Below are 21,377 nucleotides of genomic sequence, written 5' to 3' on the forward strand. Positions count from 1 at the left end.
GCGCGCCCGCGGGAGCGGGCCGCGCCGCGCCGCGCACGGGTTTTCGCCGAAACCATCCGTCCGCGGTGCAGTTACTCAAGAGCATGATGCAATCCCGCATTGCCATGGCTACTGCATCCTCCAACTTCGGCAGCCGCCGGTTTTTCTCTTTTCCTGGACGCAAAGTCGGGAGGAAAAATTCCGTGCGGGAAGGGGTGTGCGTGGGGGGAGCCGGTGGCGGTGAGGAGCGGTCGTCGCGGGTGCGCCTCTTCCCGCGGCGCTCCCCGGGCAGCCCGGCAAGCCGCCCCCGAGGGAGGGCTGAAAACTGTTCCCGTCCCCCGCCAAAAAAAAAAAAAAAAATCCTGCCCAGTGTTTCCTCGCGCTGATGCGTCGTGGCGAGCAGCGGTTGCCCCGTTTCAGCGCGGACGAGCTGCGCTGTCAGCAGAGGTGGCTGGGTACAAACGGTTCCAACAGTTTCAGTGGTCGGGTTAGCTGTTTCTTTATCTTAACGTGCCAGTTTGCTGCGAGGACTTGACTTCCTGGACTAGGAGGAACCACTTTCTGGGCTTTTTTTCTTCCATAAGCTAGAAATCTTTTTCTTCAAGCATCCTCAATCAAGACACTGTTTTAAAAATAGAACACTCAAGACGGTAATTTCCATTTTTTGAGCAGGGAACAAGGCAGATACCACATTAAATTCTGTGCAGTGCTGTGGAGATGTACAATGCTTTTAAAAGATGAAGTACCTACCCTGAAGCATTTCACAATCTAAATGTTTAAAGAGTATAAACATTAACAAACAGGTAGAAAAGCAGCATCTAATAGGTAAAAATGTGCCAGTATGCCGTGTGTATGTGTCAGATTTATTTCTGGAGAGTGTAGGGACTCTGCTAAAAAACTTTGACTTTTATCTGTTCTGTTTCCTGGAAGTCTTTGGGCATCAGCAGCATTACAAGTCGGCAACTCTTAGGGTTATGTGGAATATTGCCTTGGGGGATTTAAATGTTTTCTAGCTCCCTGCTTCTGCTGGCTCCTTTTCTGCCCTGCTGCCTCCCCCACCACCCCAGGCCGTAGCCAGATGCTGATACGACTCCAGAGATCTTTCCAGCATATATCCGCATTGTGAATCCAGAGAGCAAAGGCCTGTTTTGCAGACTTGATCTTTCTCAGCTGGGCAGGAATAGTAACACCTTTGCTTACTCAGCAAGGAGGGCTGCTGTCAGATGACACAAGATCTTTCTTTTCTTTTCTTTTCTTTTTCCCCTCCTGGGAACTGAGCATTTTGCCTGCTTGGAAAACAAGAGACTGTCCCAGCCGTGTTTGAACCGGAGTGCACCATACAGCTAATTGGTATTCCTTGTGCTTTAAGTGATCTCTGACTCTGTGGGAAGGTTTCGGTACTGTGGCAGGGTACTAAGGACCATGGTGAGAAATGCAAGGAAAGAGCTCGGCCACATAGTAGTGATGGAGAAAGGAGGAGAGGCGGGAAAGGCATAAGTACTATTTTACTTAGGATGCTTCAGAACAGGAAGTCTCTGAAACCACTCTGTATAAATGGAAACACAYTCCGCAGCCGAAACCAGAAGAGGGTAGATGTGCAGACTGCTCTAGTGACAGCACAGCCCTTTGCCAAGGTTTTGGGCTAGGTTACTTCCAGTGTCAGATTATTGCTGTAAGAACAACTCTTAGCCAGGACTTTGGCAGCTGTCAGGGTTCAGCCATAGTTGTGCAAGGCTGCTTTAACTAGTAAGTTTACGCTGTCACTAGTGGCTCTAGGTGGATGGAGGGGTTTTCATCTGTGAAGTTTTTGTAGATACAGGCTGTTGGARTTGCTGTGTTGGCATTATGCTGCTAGGGTGGAGAGGGGAAACATACCTATTTTTAATATGCGCTCATGACTAACGCTTCAGATTTTTATGATATAACTTAGCTGTTTCACTCCAGTCCTCCTCATTCCTTTGACTCAGTTGCAACCTGAGATTTTTGTCTGTCATCAGGAAACTTCATAGCTATAAATTAATACTGGCACATCCTCACTGGCAATAACAAGTGGACACTGCATCAGCGAGAGCAAGCCTGTGGTGTGCATGGTCATCTAATGCTATTCAGCAATGAGAGATGGAGCATCTTATATAAATGCTCATATTTGGGGTGGATTGGATGTAGTCTCTTTTCAGAATAGAAAGTAACTAAGGCAAGTATTGAAACTAGAAGAGGTTTGGTAGGAGAGAACTGGTACTCCAGGGGTATCTGCAGCTGTGTGCACATGATCAGGATTTCCTTTGAAAACTTGTGGTGCCCATAGATGACTGGGGTCAGCTTGGTGGAAATTTCAGCTTTATGCGAACCAAGGAACATGTAAGACACCACTGTGCTGAGTTTGCTGATGTAAAGAGAGGTTTTGCCTTTGCAAGCACTGTTGCCAAGTAGTAAGACTCATGGATCAAGGACAATAAAAACATGCCAGGATTTTGTGTATTGGACTGAATTGCTTAAAGGTACATATTACATAACTAAAGCATACTGGAAACACTCAGGGATGTCTTTGTGTTTTTTATCATTAATATTTGTAGTGAACTAACTAAACAGAAGTCTCCTGTGTTTTAGCATGCCATCAAATGCCATCAGAGAAGACAGTCGTGAAATTATATGCAGTAGAGCTTTTCCTTGCAAGTTTGACAAGCAGACTAGTTTATTATGACATACATTCTTTTTTTTTTAAGAGCAACTGCGCTTTGTATAGTCTAGTATATTTTATGTATGAGTAGTTTATTATTTGAAATATCTTTGACCAAAACTTCTGTACATTTGGAACATAAATATCATTAGCAATGCTACATTTATGTGCTGTTTGACTGAACTGTAAGTATACTTACTACAATATTTTTGGTTAGTTCATTTCTTTATATTTCTCAACAATAGTTTTTCTTGTTGCAGGCCTTGCTTTTACTATTGTGAGATTTGAAATAAAATACTTTGAATTCTCTGGTCTAATCTCTTCTTTCCCTTTGGACCTTCATTTTTATATTGCTTACAAGTGGAAATAAATTAGAGAAGATATGTTTAACTGAACCAAAAAATGTAAATCTATCAATTGGAAATAAAATGATAAGTTTGACAGGCATCCTGGATGGTATCTTATATTGGTCATTCTTCTACAACTCCCTAGGTGCACATTTTTGGAAATGGGTTTGAAAATCTAGATGGTTCAAATGTAGAACTTCTCGTTTTAGGATTCTAAACTGACTTAATGTTCAAGTAGAGTGTTGCTGAGCATGATTCAGAACTGTCTGGGAAAACAGATTTTGTAAATGACATTCAGTGGACAGTTGGTTAAATAATTTCAAGAATGAACAGACCTCATTTCTTTATCTTCCCCATTTTTGGGCCACAGACATTGCAACATCAAACACTTCTGTTTCTGCAAAACTCAAAAAAAAAAAAAAAAGAAAGAAAAAGGAAAAAAAAAGAAAAGAAAGAAAGAAAAATAAAGTAGAACAAAGTGGTATTGCTCAAATATAGAAACTGCTTGCATGGTTAAAATACACATTTTCTTTACCATCTCTGCTTATCTTCTAATGATCTGTTATTTCAGCAGTCCTTGCTCTGTGCTTGATGAAGCAAGTGTCCAGCTAGCACTATCTCTGTACCACCAAAGACAGTTGTTTAAGAGAGAAACAGTTATTATATGTAGTCCCATGTTAAAATAATATTGTGTCTCTATGTCCTGTTGTCTCTTCTGTCCCACTTGGAACTAACACTAAAAACCCTTCAGACTTCATAAATAAGTATTCATCTGTGGGTCTAGCTGCCTTTGCCCCAGCAGCGTGCTGATGTTTCCTTCCAGATGGGCCATGCAGAAACTATATGGCGGTGTGGGGCAGTGGTTGGGCGGCGGGTAGTTTTGGTAGCACTTTGGGTGTCACCTTGCCATTAGTGTGGGAGATGACTGAGGCAGCTCTTGCCTTGCTGCTGTGCAGTTTGGATTGCTGCCTCGCCAGAGGACTGTGCAGCAGTTTCTGCCACTGAGGCAAGAAACCAAACCTCTTGTGTTTTACACAGATTTGTCTACTGAAGTGGGTGCTATTGGAGAGGCCCCTTCACGTCTGAAGAGCCTTTGGGAATAAATGGGATCTTGGTGGTTTTTATTCCATGCAACGGAGGTTTGTTCTCTGGCCTCTCCTAACAGAGGCAACGATGCTGTTTCACTGCCAAGGTACAGAGGCACAAATTATTTTCATGTTATTTCTTGCCTTTTTTCCTACCAGTGKCATGGTGTCTTGAGATAGACAGCAGAGTTAGCTTGTGGACCATCTGGAGGTATTAAAGTTCCACTTAGATTTGCCAGCTCTTTGTAGAGGTCATGAAGCCATCTATGTGTTCTGGTGCTTTCTGCCATAACCTCCACTAAGGAACTAAGTAACTTACTCATTTTGTCTTCTGAATCTCAGTCCTCTTTTGTTAACTTCTTTCATTGTCAGATCTGAAGCTAGTCTATAGAGGTGAGATCTCTAAAGATACTTAAGTGTGTGAATGCTTTTGATGCTCTTGGCCTAAGCTCTTTATGGTAATGCCCGTGTTTTCCTTTTTTTAAAATTTACAAAATTATATATTTTCCAAGATGCAAAATGTGCTTTTGAAAGCTGTTTGACTGTGTAGTGAACTTAAGAAATTGATGCTTACTGCCTGTCGTACAGAGACCTAAAAGCGTTTCGCAAGTGACAGTAATCTTTGTAATCTGTAACTATTTTATCGTATACAATATAGTTTCTAATTTCTTTTGTAATTCTTAGGTGTGTTATTAACAATCACAAGGTTCATACAGTCCAAACAGTTCATACATGCTAATACTGAAGACAGCTTTTCCCCTCAGATGAAAGATCAGAGAAAAATCAAAAAATAATCAATAAATTACATATTAAGAAGCTACTCTTAAATTTAAGACTTATTTCAAATTCATTTTTTTTTATGGCCTTCCAAAGACTGTTTTAGTATTAAATTATTGCAGCATTGCAGTTGAGAGAGCATTACTTAGACTGACACCTCTGGAATTTGTAAGTGCTGATCAGTAAAAATGATATCCATATATGGGACTTTGCACCTAAGACATAGTGTTTGGCGGAACAATATTGATAATTCTGTTCAATAAAGGTATTGCAGTTGATGACCTGAAYTGATTTTTTATTCTGCAAAACAAACAAATGCTGCCTTGAATCTTAATATCAAGATAACTTTTATAGTTGCTGTGGACTTGTTTACACAGTGACTCTCTCTCAGATCTATTTAATGAAACTTACTTCCTAAAATTTACTGCCTTTGTTTCTCTATTTGTGACTTGGCATTTAAGACATACTATCTTATATGGTACATAAGAGCACAAGAAAAAACTTGTTCAAAGTGTGCGATCTGTAAATGCCTTCCTCGTGCATTCTATGTTTTGAAGAATTATTTTAATTTCCTCAATAAAATGGATGACTCTCATTGAACACAAAGCTTCAAGCATTTAGGAAGCATAGTGGCAGCCTAATAAATTCCCTTTCTAGATATACAAATTTTACAGATGCATGCTGCTCAATATAGTTGTCACTTCTCCAAGAACAAATGAATCATTCTGTTTCTGCTGAGCTCAGTACTGTAAATCAAGAGATGGTCTCAGCATCCCACTGCATCTGGATATTATACATGCCCATATTAAAGCATTATTGGCTATAAAGGTTATAATTCACTAGTAAAAGCTTTGTTTATAGCCAATGGCGTTCTGAGCAGGTAGAAATATAAAAASCTTCCATGAACTTCTATTTACACTAACACTCTCTGGATTTGATTGACCTTTGTGTTAAAACTTTCTAACAAACATTTGTCATTACCYACTTTTTTTCTGAGTAATGAATAAGTATGCTGAACTGTACTATTTTCAGCATCTAAAACCTGCTCATGGCAAAAACGCATTAAACTTTTCTTTCCTGCAGCTTTACATTCAGTTCTGTGATCCTGTTATCATATCCTTTGAGATACTTGGTCAGTTATTTAAACAAGGTGACTATTYCTATTCTGTTATCACTTCGGAGTGCTTCTCTCTCTCTTTTACTTGTGACCTTGGAAAAAAAACCTGTTGAGCTGTATTTTCTGTGATTGGAAAATATTTGCTTTCTTCCTATGCACAGGTTCAGATAACCTGTTGTAAAATGAAAGTACATAGACTGGAGTTCAAATAATACTGCAGTTTTTAAGGAATTTGTGTTCTGATGAATATTTTTGTTAGGCACAATTCTTAYGGGTGTTATCAGTGTTAGAAGTGAAAAAAAGAAAGCTAACAAGTATTAAGTTGCAGAATATTGTGTTTTAGCTTCTTAAACCAAATACATCTTACAATATCATATGTTTTTAGGCCGTATATTTAGGTAGTTAATTCATGAAGTTGTAAACATGCTTTGGTACATGTCTTGTTTCTTTTGTTTTACATTTTGTTACTGTTACAAACCTTCTGTGAAGCCTTTAAGATATCTTTTTGCTATGCCCTTGTTGGCTGTGGAGCCTCTAGCCAGTGCTAGTTGTGAGAAAATGCCTTCTTCACCAGATGCCCTACATTATCAGTTTTGAAACAAATACATGCAGCTTAGTGGAGAACTCCCTTTAGCTATATGTGGGGAAACACCAGCACCTTGACACTTGTGCTGACCGGTTGGRAATCTGAGGGAATTCCACACCAGAGCACTTGATATGATTTTTAAAATTAATTATTTAAATAATAACTGTCATCAGATAATAAATGAAAGATATCTTACCTATATTTAGATAGAGGTAAATCAGATTTTGAAGCTCTGGGGGCTGACCTGCTGAAAAGCAGCTCTACAGAGAAGGACTTGAGGGTCCTGGTGGATACCAAGTTGACCATGAGCCAGCAATGTACCCTTCTAGACAAGAAGGCCAATGGTATCCTGGGTGCATTGGAAAGAGTGTTGCCAGCAGGTCGAGGGAGGTGATCCTGCCCCTCTCCTCAGCCCTGGGGAGGGCCACACCTGGAGTGCTGTGTCCAGTTCTGGGCTCCCCAGGACAAGAGAGACATGGAGCTACTGGAGAGAGTCCAGCGTAGGGCTGCAAAGATGATCAGAGGRCTGGAGCATCTGCCCCCTGAGGAACGGCTGTGACAGCTGAGCCAGCTCAGCCTGGAGAAGAGAAGGCTGAGGAGGGATCTTATCGATGTGCATAAGGACCTGAAGGGAGGGTGTCAAGGGTGGGGCCAGACTCTTCTCAGTGGTGTCCAGCGATAGGACGAGAGGTAATGGCACAAACTGAAACACAGGCAGTTCCACTTGAATATGAGGAAGAACTTCTTTGCTGTGAGAGTGACAGAGCACTGGAACAGTTGCCCAGAGAGGTTGTGGAGTCTCCTTYTCTGGAGATATTCAAAACCTGTCTGGATGTAATCCTATGCAGTGTGTTCTAGGTGACCCTGCTTGAGCAAGGGGGTTGGACTAGATGATCTCCAAGGTCCCTTCCAACCTCAACCAATTCTGTGAGTACAGGAGACATATAGTCCTAGTGTTACCTTACGCATTTGAGGTAGGAGACCATCACATAGTGATGAAAAGAGAAGATGTTAAGCAAATCAATAAGCATTCTACATTGAAGAAGCCTTGTCTGTTCTCTTGAAAACAGGTTACAGGCAGTTACAGAGTGGCCAGCATGTTTCAACAGAGGTCATTGCCCTGGTAATGCATTAGCTGCCTTTCCTATGTGCTTATAGGTTAAAAAAAAAAAACACTTTGCAGAAACCACTTTTAGAGCTAATAGCATCGTCAGTGGGATATATCACGTTCATGGGAGTTAGTGCTCTTCTCTCGTTTTGCAACCTTTATTGGGTTCTTGTGTAATTCTGAGAGCTCTGGTGGTCTTTTCAAGGCTATATTTGATTCTTTGCTTTTACTTGACAGGTTGCTGAAACCTCCAACTTCATTTCCCTTTCTTCTGCTCTTTCAAAGACTGTAATCATCTGCCTTTGAAGTAAACAAAAGCAAGCTGCAAGTCTGACAGTGCCTTGCAGAACAAAAACAGCATGCTTTGATACTTTTTTTTATCTTGTATATTGATTTCTTGTTCTATCACTACTGCTAAGTGGTTGCATTGAGATACAGGAAGAGACCACTAATGTTGTTTTCAAAGGTTTTTCTAATTTTTTTTAAAAATCCACTAACTAATTAGCTTATTCCCTCTACATTCAGGACAGAGGTAATATCAGTAAGATATTGAAATGTAAACTCAAGTTGAGCAATAATAAAACTATCAAAATTTTTCAGTTGCATAGACTAAATACTATTTGATTTCATAAGATTTGTGTCAGGCTTTAATCTACAATTATAGGTGTCAATTGCTTAAAACTGTTCAATTTTCTAAACCTTTTGTCTTAAAATATGTTTAAAAGGTGGTTACAATAGAGATTTGAGTCCCTAAGGATGCTCTTTCTAAGAACATGAGGATTTCAACTATGTTTAACCATCATTTAGTAAATATGAAGAATGATGATCTCCAAATAATGCATCTTGTTTACTGTGGTATTATCTTTGAAGGAGAGATGAAAGAAAAGTGGAAAAGGGATATAATACCATGCTGCTCTTCTAGCATTCACCATATTTGAACCTAAAATAAGGACACATCAGTATGGTGGACTTCTATTCCATAATGTGATAAAAGCATTGTAGGAAAAAATGTCTTACCACTGGAATTATCTTTTCAGTATTTAAAGAAGAATGGTTAGTGAAAGAGGTATTTTGGACAAAAGCGTGTTTTGCTTTTAGCATGCATTTAAAAAAGAGTAGTGGGGTGGCGGGGTGCCGCAGTGGGTAACTTTTACAGAGCTACAAGCATTAATAAGAGATTTTGCTGTCTGAAACATCATTGAGTAATCAGCATAGTCTGTAACATGTAGGAAAAAGGTGCATTTCAGAATTTAAAAATTTCGTTTTGCCTACTGAAAATTTTTAATATATTAACGTTCATATAATAGATGTACACAGAGTTTTACTGCAGAGGCTAAGGGGCTAGTTTTTCACTTTGTTGCAAATAGCATAGTAAAAGAAGCTATTTTATTTTAGATGTATAAATTACTTTCTAATTACTTAGCAATGTGTTTTTCTTACATAAGAAGTTTAATTATGAGCTTTGGGCAACAAGTAAAAATGCTTGGTATTACCAGAAAATCAAATTTCWTACTGAAATTTTGTCTTTTTGTCTGAAACTGCTGCTACACTTAAGATCTATCTCAAATTGCTAGAGTTTTGCAGTGTAGTATACTTTAAGATTGAGAACTGACGTATTTGTAAGTATCATCTCTGTCTTCCAGGGTCCTTAGCTACAGGCTAATCAGTATGTAGTAGAAGTTTTCAGTCATATTTTAACTCCTGTTTAGTTTCTCATTTTGTCTTCTTCTGTGTACTTATTTTCATTAACTCTGTATTTCCTTGGAATATTTTTTGTTGTGGTCGAGTTAAATAAAGCATTCAAGCTGCCTCTTTTGAAGAAATCCATCAGTATATTTTGTCTCTTACTAGTTTTTCTTCCTTTGCATTGAAGTCCTGTGCTTCATATTGATGTGGACTGAGACTATTCTTAGTCTTGTCTTTTTCAAGGCAGAAACAAAGTAAAGCATCTTAAAATATAATCAATTTCTTTAGTGTTTTGCACATTTCAGCTAATCTTTTTTCTTTTTACAGTGCAATAATCTCTGTCAGATCCTGCTGATTGTATTTAAGAACTCTGTGTAAGCTGTGCATGACACTCATATATTCTGTATGACCTTTTGCAGCTTGTATTTAATAAGCAATTTTGCAATTTTCTGCAAAATTCGCACATTCTTCAATAGAACCATTCCTATGTGTAAAATGGCATGTGCTCAATACATTTTATTTTGGCTTTTTTGATTGCGTTTTAGAATTCTGCTTTAAAAATAGATGCATCTTTCTTTTGTCTGTGTTTGCCTTCCTTTTCGCTGCAGTCATAGCATCCTGCTGAGTGCAGTGCCCTGATCAGCTAAGACTAATTGAAGTTCATGACATCTGTGTTGCCCCGAGCTGCATATCCTCACAATTTCCTTGCGCTGGTGCTGCTGCTACAGTAAATCAGGTTGTGGAGCAGACCTGTCTGAAAACTAATTTTCTTGCTTTGTTTGTGGGAGCTACATAAATTTTCCCCTGCTTTTCCTCATGTGGGTGTGGGTAAAGGGTAGTGAAGAAAGAGTGAGAGTGAGCCTTGCAGCAGCACCAGCAGCTGAGAATAATTTCCCCTAATTATGAACTGCCTTCTGCCTGATGGTGGATCAGCTATGGGAATGAATAAGTTGCACTGAAGATGATATGTGGAAAACATCGCACAAGGGGGTTAGCGTCTCAAGCACACGGCAAATGTTATTCTGGATATTTGCATCAACTTTTCTGAGCAACTGAGCTGCTAGGAGCTGCTCAGGGAGGTACATCTGGTGTGCCTTACTCAAGAGGATGTCGGTGCCACAGAGGAAGGATTAGTTGTAAGGTGGGAGGTGGAAACTATCTCCTGCTTTTGGTTTAGATCTTGGTTTGTCCCTTTTTTGGAGCAGATATATTACACCAAGTGGCAGTACTGATCCTACCTTCACTCCCATATTCTTTAAAGATGATGAAGCAAATACAGTGAAGCCTTCTGTACCTCAGACCTAAAGCAGGGTTTTTAATGTAAGTGGTTTCTCTATTAGAGTAGAATGGGGTTTCTATTGTACCAGGACTTTATTTATTCTTATTGAAAGAAAAGGAATTGTTCTGTTATAGCAGAAGTTTAAAGGAAACAAAACTATTTAGCTGGAATTTCCTCCTTGACTTTTGCAGATGCCCAAGTTTTTGATATTACAACATTGCAGAAAATGGCTTGACAGTTGCAGGATGTTGAGACAGCCATTTTCCTACGGTGGTCCATTTAAAGGCCATAAGCAAAGTTAGTAATAAGGTTACAACAAGCCTTACCACCACAGTATTTTCTTTTAATTGATTGGTTTAGTCTTTCTTTCCTTAAAACAGACTATAAAATACAAGAAATGGTAATACTTAGATCCTGGAGCTGGGGCTCCGGTGAGGTGTTATTCAGGAAGTACTGTCAACATCAAAGGAAGGAAATCTACAGGTAGAATATCTTCTTTTCCAATTACCCTAAAAGTCAGCCAGCAGTTTCAGTTGCTCTTGTATTTCTGCTTTGGCCTGGTATCCCATATCAAATAAAACTATCTAGATTTTCTGTGCTGTCACTGGTTAGAATCAGTATCTCATGATGTAGTTAAATCTGAAAAGCCACAGTAAATGAAAACAGTACTAAAAGAATACCTGATTTCAGACAGCAGTTGCTGTGACATGGCTCTTCAAGTAAAGTTATTGTACATAACAATTGCTCTTGAGTGCACAGCTGGAGGTAGCCTCACGTTCACAGGCCCTGACTCTCATGGGGGAATTCAACCACCCAGACATCTGCTGGAGGGACAACACAGCTAGGCACAAACAGTCCAGGAAGCTCCTGCAATGCATTGATGGTAACTTCTTGTCACAAATGGTGGAGGAGCCTACAAGGAAGTGCTGGACCTTATCCTTACCAGCAGAGAGGGACTGGTTAGAGATGTGAAGGTTGGGGGCAGCCTTGGCTGCAGTGACCACAAGATGGTGGAGTTCAGGATCCATCAGGAAAGAACTAAGGCAACAAGCAGGATTGCAACTCTGAACTTCAGGAGAGCGGACTTTGGGCTCTTCAGGAGAGACTCCAACCCATGGTGGAGTCTCATGGGTTAAGGCCCTAGAAGGAAGGGGGATCCATGAGAGCTGGCTAGTGTTCAAACATCACTTCCTCCAAGCTCAAGAGCGGTGCATCCCTATGAGTAAGAAGTGCAGCAAAAGGGGCAGGAGACCTGCATGGGTGAGCAAGGAGCTCCTGGCCAAATTCAGACAGAAGAAGAAAATACACAGAATGTGGAAGAGAGGACAGGCTGCTTGGGAGAATTACAGGAATGCGGTCAGAGTATGTAGAGATGCTGCGAGGAAGGTTAAGGCCCAGTTGGAATTGAGTCTGGCAGGGGATGTCAAGGACAACAGAAAGGGCTTCTTCAAATACATCAGCAGCAAGAAGAGGACTAGGGAAAATGTGGGCCCGCTCCTGAATGGGGCGGGGGCCCTGGTGACAAGGGATACGGAGAAGGCAGAATTACTGAATGCCTTCTTTGCTTCAGTCTTCACTGCAGCCCTCAGGAATCCTGCAGCCTGGACATGAGGGAGGAGGCCTGGAGAAGGGAAGACTTTCCTTTGGTTGAGGAGGAAAGGATTAGAGACCTTCTGGGCAGGCTAGACATCCACAAATCCATGGGCCTGGATGGGATGCACTCACGGGTACTGAGGGAGCTGGCAGATGTTTTTGCCAGGCTGCTCTCCATCATCTTTGAAAGGTCCTGGAGAACTGGAGAGGTGCCTGAGGACTGGAAGAAAGCCAATGTCACTCCAGTCTTCAAGAGGGGCAAGAAGGAGGACCCAGGCAACTACAGGCCGGTCAGCCTCACCTCCAGCCCTGGAAAGGTGATGGAACAGCTCATTCTGGATGTCATCTCCAGGCATATGAAGGAAAAAGAGATGATCAGGAGCAGTCAGCATGGATTCACCAAGGGGAAATCCCGCTTGACCAATCTGATAGCCTTCTATGAGGGAATGACTGGCTGGGTAGATGAGGGCAGAACAGTGGATGTTGTGTACCTTGACTTCAGCAAGGCTTTTAACACCGTCTCCCATAACATCCTCCTAGAGAAGCTCAGGAAGTATGGGCTAGAGGAGTAGGCAATGAGGTGGATTGAGAAGTGGCTGAAAGGCAGAGCTCAGAGGGTCGTCATTAGTGGCATGGAGTCCAGTTGGAGGCCTGTGGCTAGTGGCATCCCCCAGGGCTCACTTCTGGCTCCCATCCTGTTCAACTTTTTCATCAAAGACCTGGACAAAGGGGACAGAGTGCCTCCTCAGCAAGTTTGCTGATGATCCYAAGCTGGGAGGAGTGGCTGATCCACCTGAGGGCTGTGCTGCCATTCAGAGAGACCTGGACAAGCTGGAGAGYTGGGCAGAGAGGAACCTCCTGAGGTTCAACAAGGGCAAGTGCAGAGTCCTGCACCTAGGGAGAAATAACCCCAGSCACCAGGACAAACTGGKGGCTGACCTTSTGGAGAGCAGCTCTGCAGAGAAGGACCTGGGAGTGYTGSTGGATGAYARGTTGACCATGAGCCAGCAACATGCCCTTGTGGCCACGAAGGCCAATGGTCTCCWGGGGTGCATTAGGAAGAGTGTTGCCAGCAGGTGGAGGGAGGTGATCCTGCCCCTCTCCTCAGCCCTGGGGAGGCCTCATCTGGAGTGCTGTGTCCAGTTCTGGGCTCCCCCGGACAAGAGAGACATGGAACTACTGGAGAGAGTCCAGCGTAGGGCTACGAGGATGATCAGAGGGCTGGAGCACCTGCCCTGTGAGGAACGGCTGCAAGAGCTGGGCCTCTTCAGCCTGGGGAAGAGAAGACTGAGGGGGGATCTTATCAATGTGTACAAGTACCTGAAGGGAGGGTGTCAAGGAGACAGGGACAAACTCTTTTCAGTTGCCCCATGTGACAGGACAAGAGGCAATGGGCAGAAACTGAAGCACAGGAAGTTCCTCCTTACCGTGAGGGGGAATTTCTTCCCTGTGAGAGTGACGGAGCACTGGCACAGGTTGCCCAGGGAGGCTGTGGAGTCTCCTTCTCTGGAGATCTTCAAGGGCTGTCTGGATGCCACCCTGTCTACCATGCTGTAGGTGACCCTGCTTGAGCAGGGAGGTTGGACTAGATGATGTCCAGAGGTCCCTTCCAACCTTACTGATTCTATAGTTCTGTGATAATGTTAATGTACTCCTCARAACCCACTAAGTTTTTCAGCTCTGAGCTCCTGAAACAGAAATGTCAAACTGGCTGCATGTTGTCGTAAGTGTTAAATCTGTGAATCATGTGTTACCAAGTGCCCATGGCGTATGAGAAGGTGAAACAGGAGGGAATGATCATCATAGCACATCTGTAAGCACCCTCCTGTTTATTCTTCTTCTGCCCTTTTACTAGAACATTTAATCATCACTTTTGATACTGCTTGTCAGTCCTGGGAAGAAAAAAAGAKCAAAATCTTGCTTTCCATAGATGAGTTTGAACTCCTCTATCCTTTGGAAAGGCAATTACATCTGGATGCTTCATAGAATCATAGAATCAGTAAGATTGGAAGAGACCTCTGGAGAGAGGTCCCTTCGATTAGTCTTAGCTGATCAGGGCACTGCACTCAGCAGGGTGGTATGACTGTAGTGAAAAGGAAGGACCTCTTCAGACGATGCTTGCTTTTTTGAATTATAAGCATATTGCTTTATACTCCTCTTTAGAAGATAACAATGTTGAACGGAACTTCTGTCTATAAGGTTTTGTTCTAAGTGGTATGATGCCATGTCATATCACTTGTGCCTTAAGTAATTCTCTTCTTCTGTTCTCCTAATTATTTTGCTTACAATTTTAAGAACTTCTTTTGGTACCTTCTACTTCAAACTAGCTATCATTTATACTTGCATGACTTTTTTCTGTAGGATGATAGTACGTAGTGAACAGCACCTTCTGGCATGATGTTTAGCGTCTTAAAAATGGAGGCTACTAAGGAGTGGTGCAGCTCCAACTGTATAGGATTAACTCATTTTATCTTACAAAGCAGAAAAATGAGTCTTACAGATTGATATCCCGTAATATGGCTGGCTATATGAAGAAATGGCAGCAAGGACAAGCTGTGGCATGGGTTTACAGTGTCAATATACATCTCCTTTTTCCTTTTTTTTTCCTTTTGGTAAAAATGTAGTAGTATCCTTTTTTTGAGGAATATAACTAATTCAGGGCATTGTATATATTTTTTCTGGTTGTTAGTGCCCACTAGGGAATTTCACTTGTCCTGCAGCGCTCCAGGAACTACCCCAAGCACACAGGTAAATATTTAACATACTGTTGACCTGTTTCTGTAGGTGTTTTCCTCAGTATGATCTGGTTTTCCAAACATAAGTCATACTCCAAGAGGTATCATTTACCCATCTCTGAACACATAGGCTTTATCTACATATCTTAGCAAGGCATCTTAATTTTGGTTTTGTGTGGTATTACATCTCCGTACTAGTCAGCATTTTGTGGTGTAGCATTACCTTTGTGATTGTTGCCCTCAAATTTTACGATCTTCCTCTAGTTTCTCAGCTTTTTATTGGATTACTGTATCTAGTCATCATGTGAACCCCAAATAATCTCTTTATAGCTAATCCTGTTTACTGGATAGCTAAGTGTACACTGTTTCTTGCCAAGTACTTGTGCAGTAGAAGTGCAGGTGCTTTCAGATGAAAAATTTTCTAACTTCAAGCTAGTAAATACAAAGAAAAATACCAGGAGTTATAGACATACCTTATACTTTCAGTCTTGTACTCGAGATGTCCCCTGGCTTCAGACCTTGGCAGAGAGTTGTTTGGAGGCAACAGCGTTTTTGCAGAGCTGAAAGAGTAGATTGGTATTATAAATGTTGATTGAGCAAGTTGCACAGGTAGATTAGGAGAAGAGGAGCCCCTGTTGTAAGGCAAGAAGAGGAGGGATTTTGCAGTCCTTCTTGCAGATTACTCTAGAGTGATAAAGAGGAGACAAAGTGAAAGTTGAAGTGCTTATGGCCCTTAGCGTTTACCTTTTGGCCTATTCTTTGTCTCAACTCTTTTGCTTCCCAGGTTTCTTGTAACTGTTTGCTGTTGTGAGCTACAACTAGCAGCTTTTGATCCATTGCAATACCAGTAGAACTTTTGAAATAAAGAGAGAATTTAACTTTAAAACAGAAGATTTACCAAATGCTTAAATATTGAGAAAGCGGGAGTTGGAAGAAAGCTATATAGGAAATGCTTCGTCTTTGTCTGGTTTCCCATTAAAAAAATTTACTTGCACTTTCAGATCAATATGGGGTATGAATTATTCTCGACTACTTTTTATTCCTAACATCAAGCTCACCTGAGAGTTAAGAAGGGAATTCAAAAAGGGAGGGAAAGGAAATCTGGTGCTGGTGGCAAGCTGCAGGGGACACTTAACAGAATGAAACAGGCATTTAAGGATTTGGGAGTATAAAGGAGAAGCTGGGCAGCTCTGGTAAATGCCGTTGATGGCTTTGCTTATGGGTGCTGTCTTACAGTTATCAAACAGCTGAGTATTTGCAGTTTCAGCAGATTTACAAAATCAAGCAGCAGCTTGATTGTTGTATTTTGGAGGAGAGATTGTTTGTGTTTTTGGAGGATGGAAAAGAGGAGTTACCTCTGCAGTGGTAAGGACTTTGAAGTATCACTTTAACTAGAAAACAAGGTTTTCAGAATCAAGTACCTAAAATTAAGCTTCAAAGTCCTAAACTGAGAACAGAGAGAGTGGATGACTTCCAAGAATGGTGAAAGAAAGGCCTAGCTATGCATTGCTCTCAGAAGTCAATACAGTTATTTAGATGCCTACTTAGGGTTTTTTGTTTTTTTGAATGCAAGTTTAGGCACCTAATTTTGAAAACTGGGGTCTGCTGTCTGTGAGAATTCTTGAGCAGCAGAATGAAAGCCAGAGGATCCTGCTTACAGTGAGCAGGCTTCTAATGTCTTGAGCATTCAGCGCTGCGTGTTTTATTGTTTAATACTGTTTTAGGGATTGGCAGGTGGAAGCAAGCCTTAGGATTTCATGATAAATCTTTGGGACTGCAGACTGAAGTTACTCAAAGAAGAAACTCAAGGAACAACATTAAAGTATAACAAAGAATTCTTATATCGCTTTTTTGACATAAACCAAAAATAACACTGTTTTGTGTTGAAAGCCAAGGAACGAATTTCCTCTGTAAGGAAGAAGCTGGTAAAATACTTCAATATTTAATTAATCAGGGTGTGGTGGTATGCCTTGCAAGAGCATGTTGTCACTACTTGCAGGCTATATGAAAAACTTCTTAAAATCGGTGAAATACTACAAGGCAACCACATAATCTCTGTGTAGGCTTTAGTCTTTATTTTCTGTTGCCAGGCAGATGGAATGTGAAGAGCTGTTTATGCCTGGACTAAATTGCAGAGTAATGTTCAAGCTTTCTACCTGTCATGTATTGAATATATGAGTGGCAACTGAAGCATAGTGTGTATCTGAGTTTATAGCAATAGAAGTAGACTAAGAATGAAAGATGTCATATGGACTTGCAAAAAGCGCAACWTAGAAAAGTGCAGAAGATTTTGAAATCCTAATGTGAAAGGTTGATTTTCTGTGATATAGCTCTATCTTTTTGGACCACAGCATTCAAAATTAAACTTTAGCCTTAGGTCATCTTGGGTTGCAGAAYTGAAATTCTTATAATTAAAACCTTGGAGTAGTTTTACGAAAATCAATGATGTCTAGAGACGTAAGAGTCTTTAAATTCCAAAGGTGTAGCTAAAGATATGATCTCACTATGTTTGTTACTAGTTTAGAGTAATACTTCATATGACATAAGGATGAAGGCCTAGTTAACATCCTCTTGTTATGCTTCCTATTAACATTTGTTCTCCAAAGAACTGCTTTGTCCTCTACCTCCTGTTCCAATAAGATTTTTTTTTCTTCTTTTGAGCTCTGTCATCTAAATAACTTGGATGTGTCTATGCTACTTACCACATAGGCAGTGTCAATTTACCTTCTTCTGTACAGCAGATCATGAAACCTTGGGAGATCATTATCCAAACAAACAAAAAATCTCTGCAAAGGCTGCCTTTTCAGTACCTTCCCTCCAAACTTTTCTTCCCAGAGATCCTCCAGTGTGGTATGCTCTCCCAGACCTGTCACTGCTTAGCCCCGCACACCTGGGCTGGCTCCGACCCTCTGCACAGGTGATTTTGTGGCAGCAGCAGAAGCTGCTGAGGCCTCAGACTGTCGTGTCTTGGCTCATCTGAGTGTAAGCTTAAGCTTATTTTAAGCAGTTAATGTTCGACTGGCTCCTGATTGCTTTTGGAAGCGTCTTCTGCCATTCTTCAATAGGTGTGTACAGCCTGACAATATAGTGCCTCTGCATATAGTACACAAATCATTGACAATAGGCTTTGGATGTCAACCAAGGAAGCTGAGGCAGTTGATGTATATCAAGCCAGTATAATGATTTGTTTCTTCCTGGTAAGAACAAACTAACAAGGTATAGGAATTGTTCTGGAGGTGGAAAAGTGTTACTATTTTGATGTGAAAGGGCTTTTTTCCTCCATCCTAAAGCTATGTAGCAGTTTTCTCCTGGCTGATGAGAACTTCAACCTTCTATCTTTCACAGCTTTTCTAGTTAGCAGCTCTTTTGGGGGTTTCTCCTGGATTTTGGTGTCCTTACACAAGATGGCATGTCATGACCTTCTTATGTGCTAGTGGATTCCGTCTGATGCTATTTGCTTTAGGTCAAGTTTTCACAGCTATCACACAGCTAWACAATTTCTGATAGATTGGGTGGACAGCTGTCAATGTGTAGACTTCCTTTCTTTTTAGATGCAAGCAGTGTTGCCAAAAGCTGAATCCTTACTAAAGGCTTATGAGTATTTTGCGTATGGTAGTAATGTATTTGTTAATATTTTTGAAGATTTTCATAACATCTTCAAATTATGTATCAGTAGTATTCTGTAAGTTTGACTAAAGAATGAAATTCACGTTTTCTCACTGAACTACAGCCGGAGCATGTGATTATGTAAGCCTGAGTTCTCAGGTGTGTTTAGATTCTTAATTTGAGGAGAAATACATTTGGACACATCTATGAATTTCATCTTGTTAGTAGCCTTAATGACCATTAACATTTATTTAATGGTCATTAAATGGTTATTGAATGTTGTCTTTGTTTTTTTGTTTTTTGTTTTGTTTTAAGAGATGTAAACATTCAAATCTTTTGACTTTACTAGTTGTTGTCTTTCAATGGATTTTCAAACTCTACTTACCAATCTAAAAAAGCAGAAAAGAAAGTCGGAGATGGTTTCATGCTACTAGACATAATTGATAAATTCAGATATTTAGTATGGCTCCTTTCTTACCTACTTTTATTAGTAAGAATGTAATCCATTTGATCTCAATGCCTTATTTGAGTGCACTAACATGATCTTTGGGCATATCAGGAGAACATGAAAATCATAATGCGTTTTTCAAAATTTGTCAGAGGTCTACTTCTATATCTTTCAAAATGAGTACCTGGGAATTCTGAGAAGTCTTCCACTTGCCTGTATGAAAGGATCTCTAGCATCTGCTTTCTTTTAAAGAAAAAAAAAAGAGAGTTTTTATGTATTTTGTTTAAAATATAAAATACTTGTTTTCAGAGATTAAATATTTGGACCTTAGGGAGTAAAGGCACGTTGTAGTTGCAGGCCTGAGCATTCCCAGATGCTAATCTGGCTTGTCCTGGTGTTCAGGGGCCTTACTACATTTTTTAAATTGGGTCGGAGAGGGGACAAAAAGGCAGAGATAGTAACTTTAGATGCTGTATCGTGTACTTTGCTGTGAAATGACTTCTGCTAGATAAAGGAGAATAACTAGTTATCTGTTTGTATAAATTATAAGCTCGAGAATTTCTTTATTTTCAGTATTAGGAAACATACTGATTACAGTGTTTCAAACACCAACTGATTTAAATTTTCTGGAAGTTGATGTTCCTCTGAATTGGGAAACTATTCTAATTAGAAAAGAACCCTTGTAGTTGCTGCAGTAGAAGCAGTATTTAATGTTGTGTAGTTATTGGCAGGAGACTTGATGCATTTTCACATGACCCCCTCTGGAACAAAAGCAGATTGTTTCACTCTGTTTTTCTGTTATACAAATGAATTCCTTTTGAAACAACTTCTTTTTCTGCAAGTTCTGGAAATCGACACCGGGAGTAGTTCTTCCTTCACTGAGCCTTTTATAATCTACTATATGATAATATTGGAACAAAAGCTGCTTTGGAGTAGCAACCCTCATAGGTGAGACCTTTGCAGAAAGCTTCCTCTTTTGCAATGAGCTTCACTTCTAGTTTTATGAAAAGATTGAATACCAAATTTCATTTCTTGCCTTCTCATTTAGCTATAGGTAGGCATGATTTGATTTTCTGCTTCCTCAGCTGTTCTCATATCTGATTTTTAAAGTATCTAGTGAAGAATATGTATGTTTGTGTGTGTGTGTGTATATATATATATATAAAAACAAGTCACTTACGTAAAGTGAATTCAGTTCATACAGCTAGCCATTATTTTTGATGTTTTATCAATCTGAAGTCTTTCTTCAAAGTGCAAAGTTGAAGTAAGATGCTTATGGGATAGTGAATGAAGCAGGGTTGCATAACTGGATCAGTTGTGATTGGATCAAAGTAACAGCTGGCGGATTGGGTAAGTGCAGGTTTCAAACAACAAAATAAATTACCTGCTGGGGAGTACTTTTTTTTTAGGGGAGGGGATTAATAGCTGACAGAAGATTTTTCCACAGCAACCCCCCTTCCCATCCCTTCCTTTTCCTATGAAATTAGATACTTTTTATAAAAAGTCTTCCTGGTGTTCATGCTTCTTATCTGTGTCTTGATACCATAGCATAGTCTTCTCAGGTCATTTTCATTATTCCTGGGATACTAGCCTGTCAGCGCTGTGGACATTCATTCAGTCACTCATAATTTTTGTGAGGCAATCTGTGATGTACTGTAATGGAAAAAGTGTGTTCTTGTGAAATCCTTATCCTTATTTTAACTAGAATCCTTCAGATTTCTTAATGAGAAAATAAAACTGTAGTATGAATCAGGCTATAAATACTCCAAGACTTTAAATACTCCAGCTTCTTTTAATTAACCTCTTTTGTTTGATGGTTTCTCATGACCAAATTCCAGGCAAGTTTCTTTGTCTCTGTGTAGTCCAAAACAGTAAAAAGACTTCGTATATACAGATTAGAAGGTCCTCTTCCATGTATCCTTAAGTGCTACAGGAAAAGATGGATTTGGTGATGCAGCTAGAAACACACTGTAAACTCTTGAGCCTCGTGATTTAAGCTTGCCACGAGGTGGAAGAGGTGTGGAGTTATGCAGAAGAACAAGTGAGGTAAATGGAGGTATACCAATATATTTGGTTTTCTTCATCTCATGGGAAGTAGAGGCTACAGTGAGGTTCAGGCGCTGCCTGCCCTCTAGGCTCCAGCTGAAGCTGCAGTGGGTCCTAGTCTTGCCGTGGGGCAGCCAGCATGGCATGGTTCTGGCACCTGCTTTTCTTCTGTTTTCCTTTTTCACTGGTGGTGGGGTACAACACCTTGCTAGTTTCTGAAGAAATGAGATGTCAGCCCGAAGTGAATAGAAGCAGAAGAGCTAATGTTCATTTGACTTACATAAATCACGAGGTAGTGTTTAAACAGG

The sequence above is a fragment of the Rhea americana genome, unplaced genomic scaffold (assembly GCF_003343005.1).
Source record: "Rhea americana isolate MKP2758 unplaced genomic scaffold, rheAme1 scaffold_94, whole genome shotgun sequence".
NCBI lineage: Eukaryota > Metazoa > Chordata > Aves > Rheiformes > Rheidae > Rhea > Rhea americana.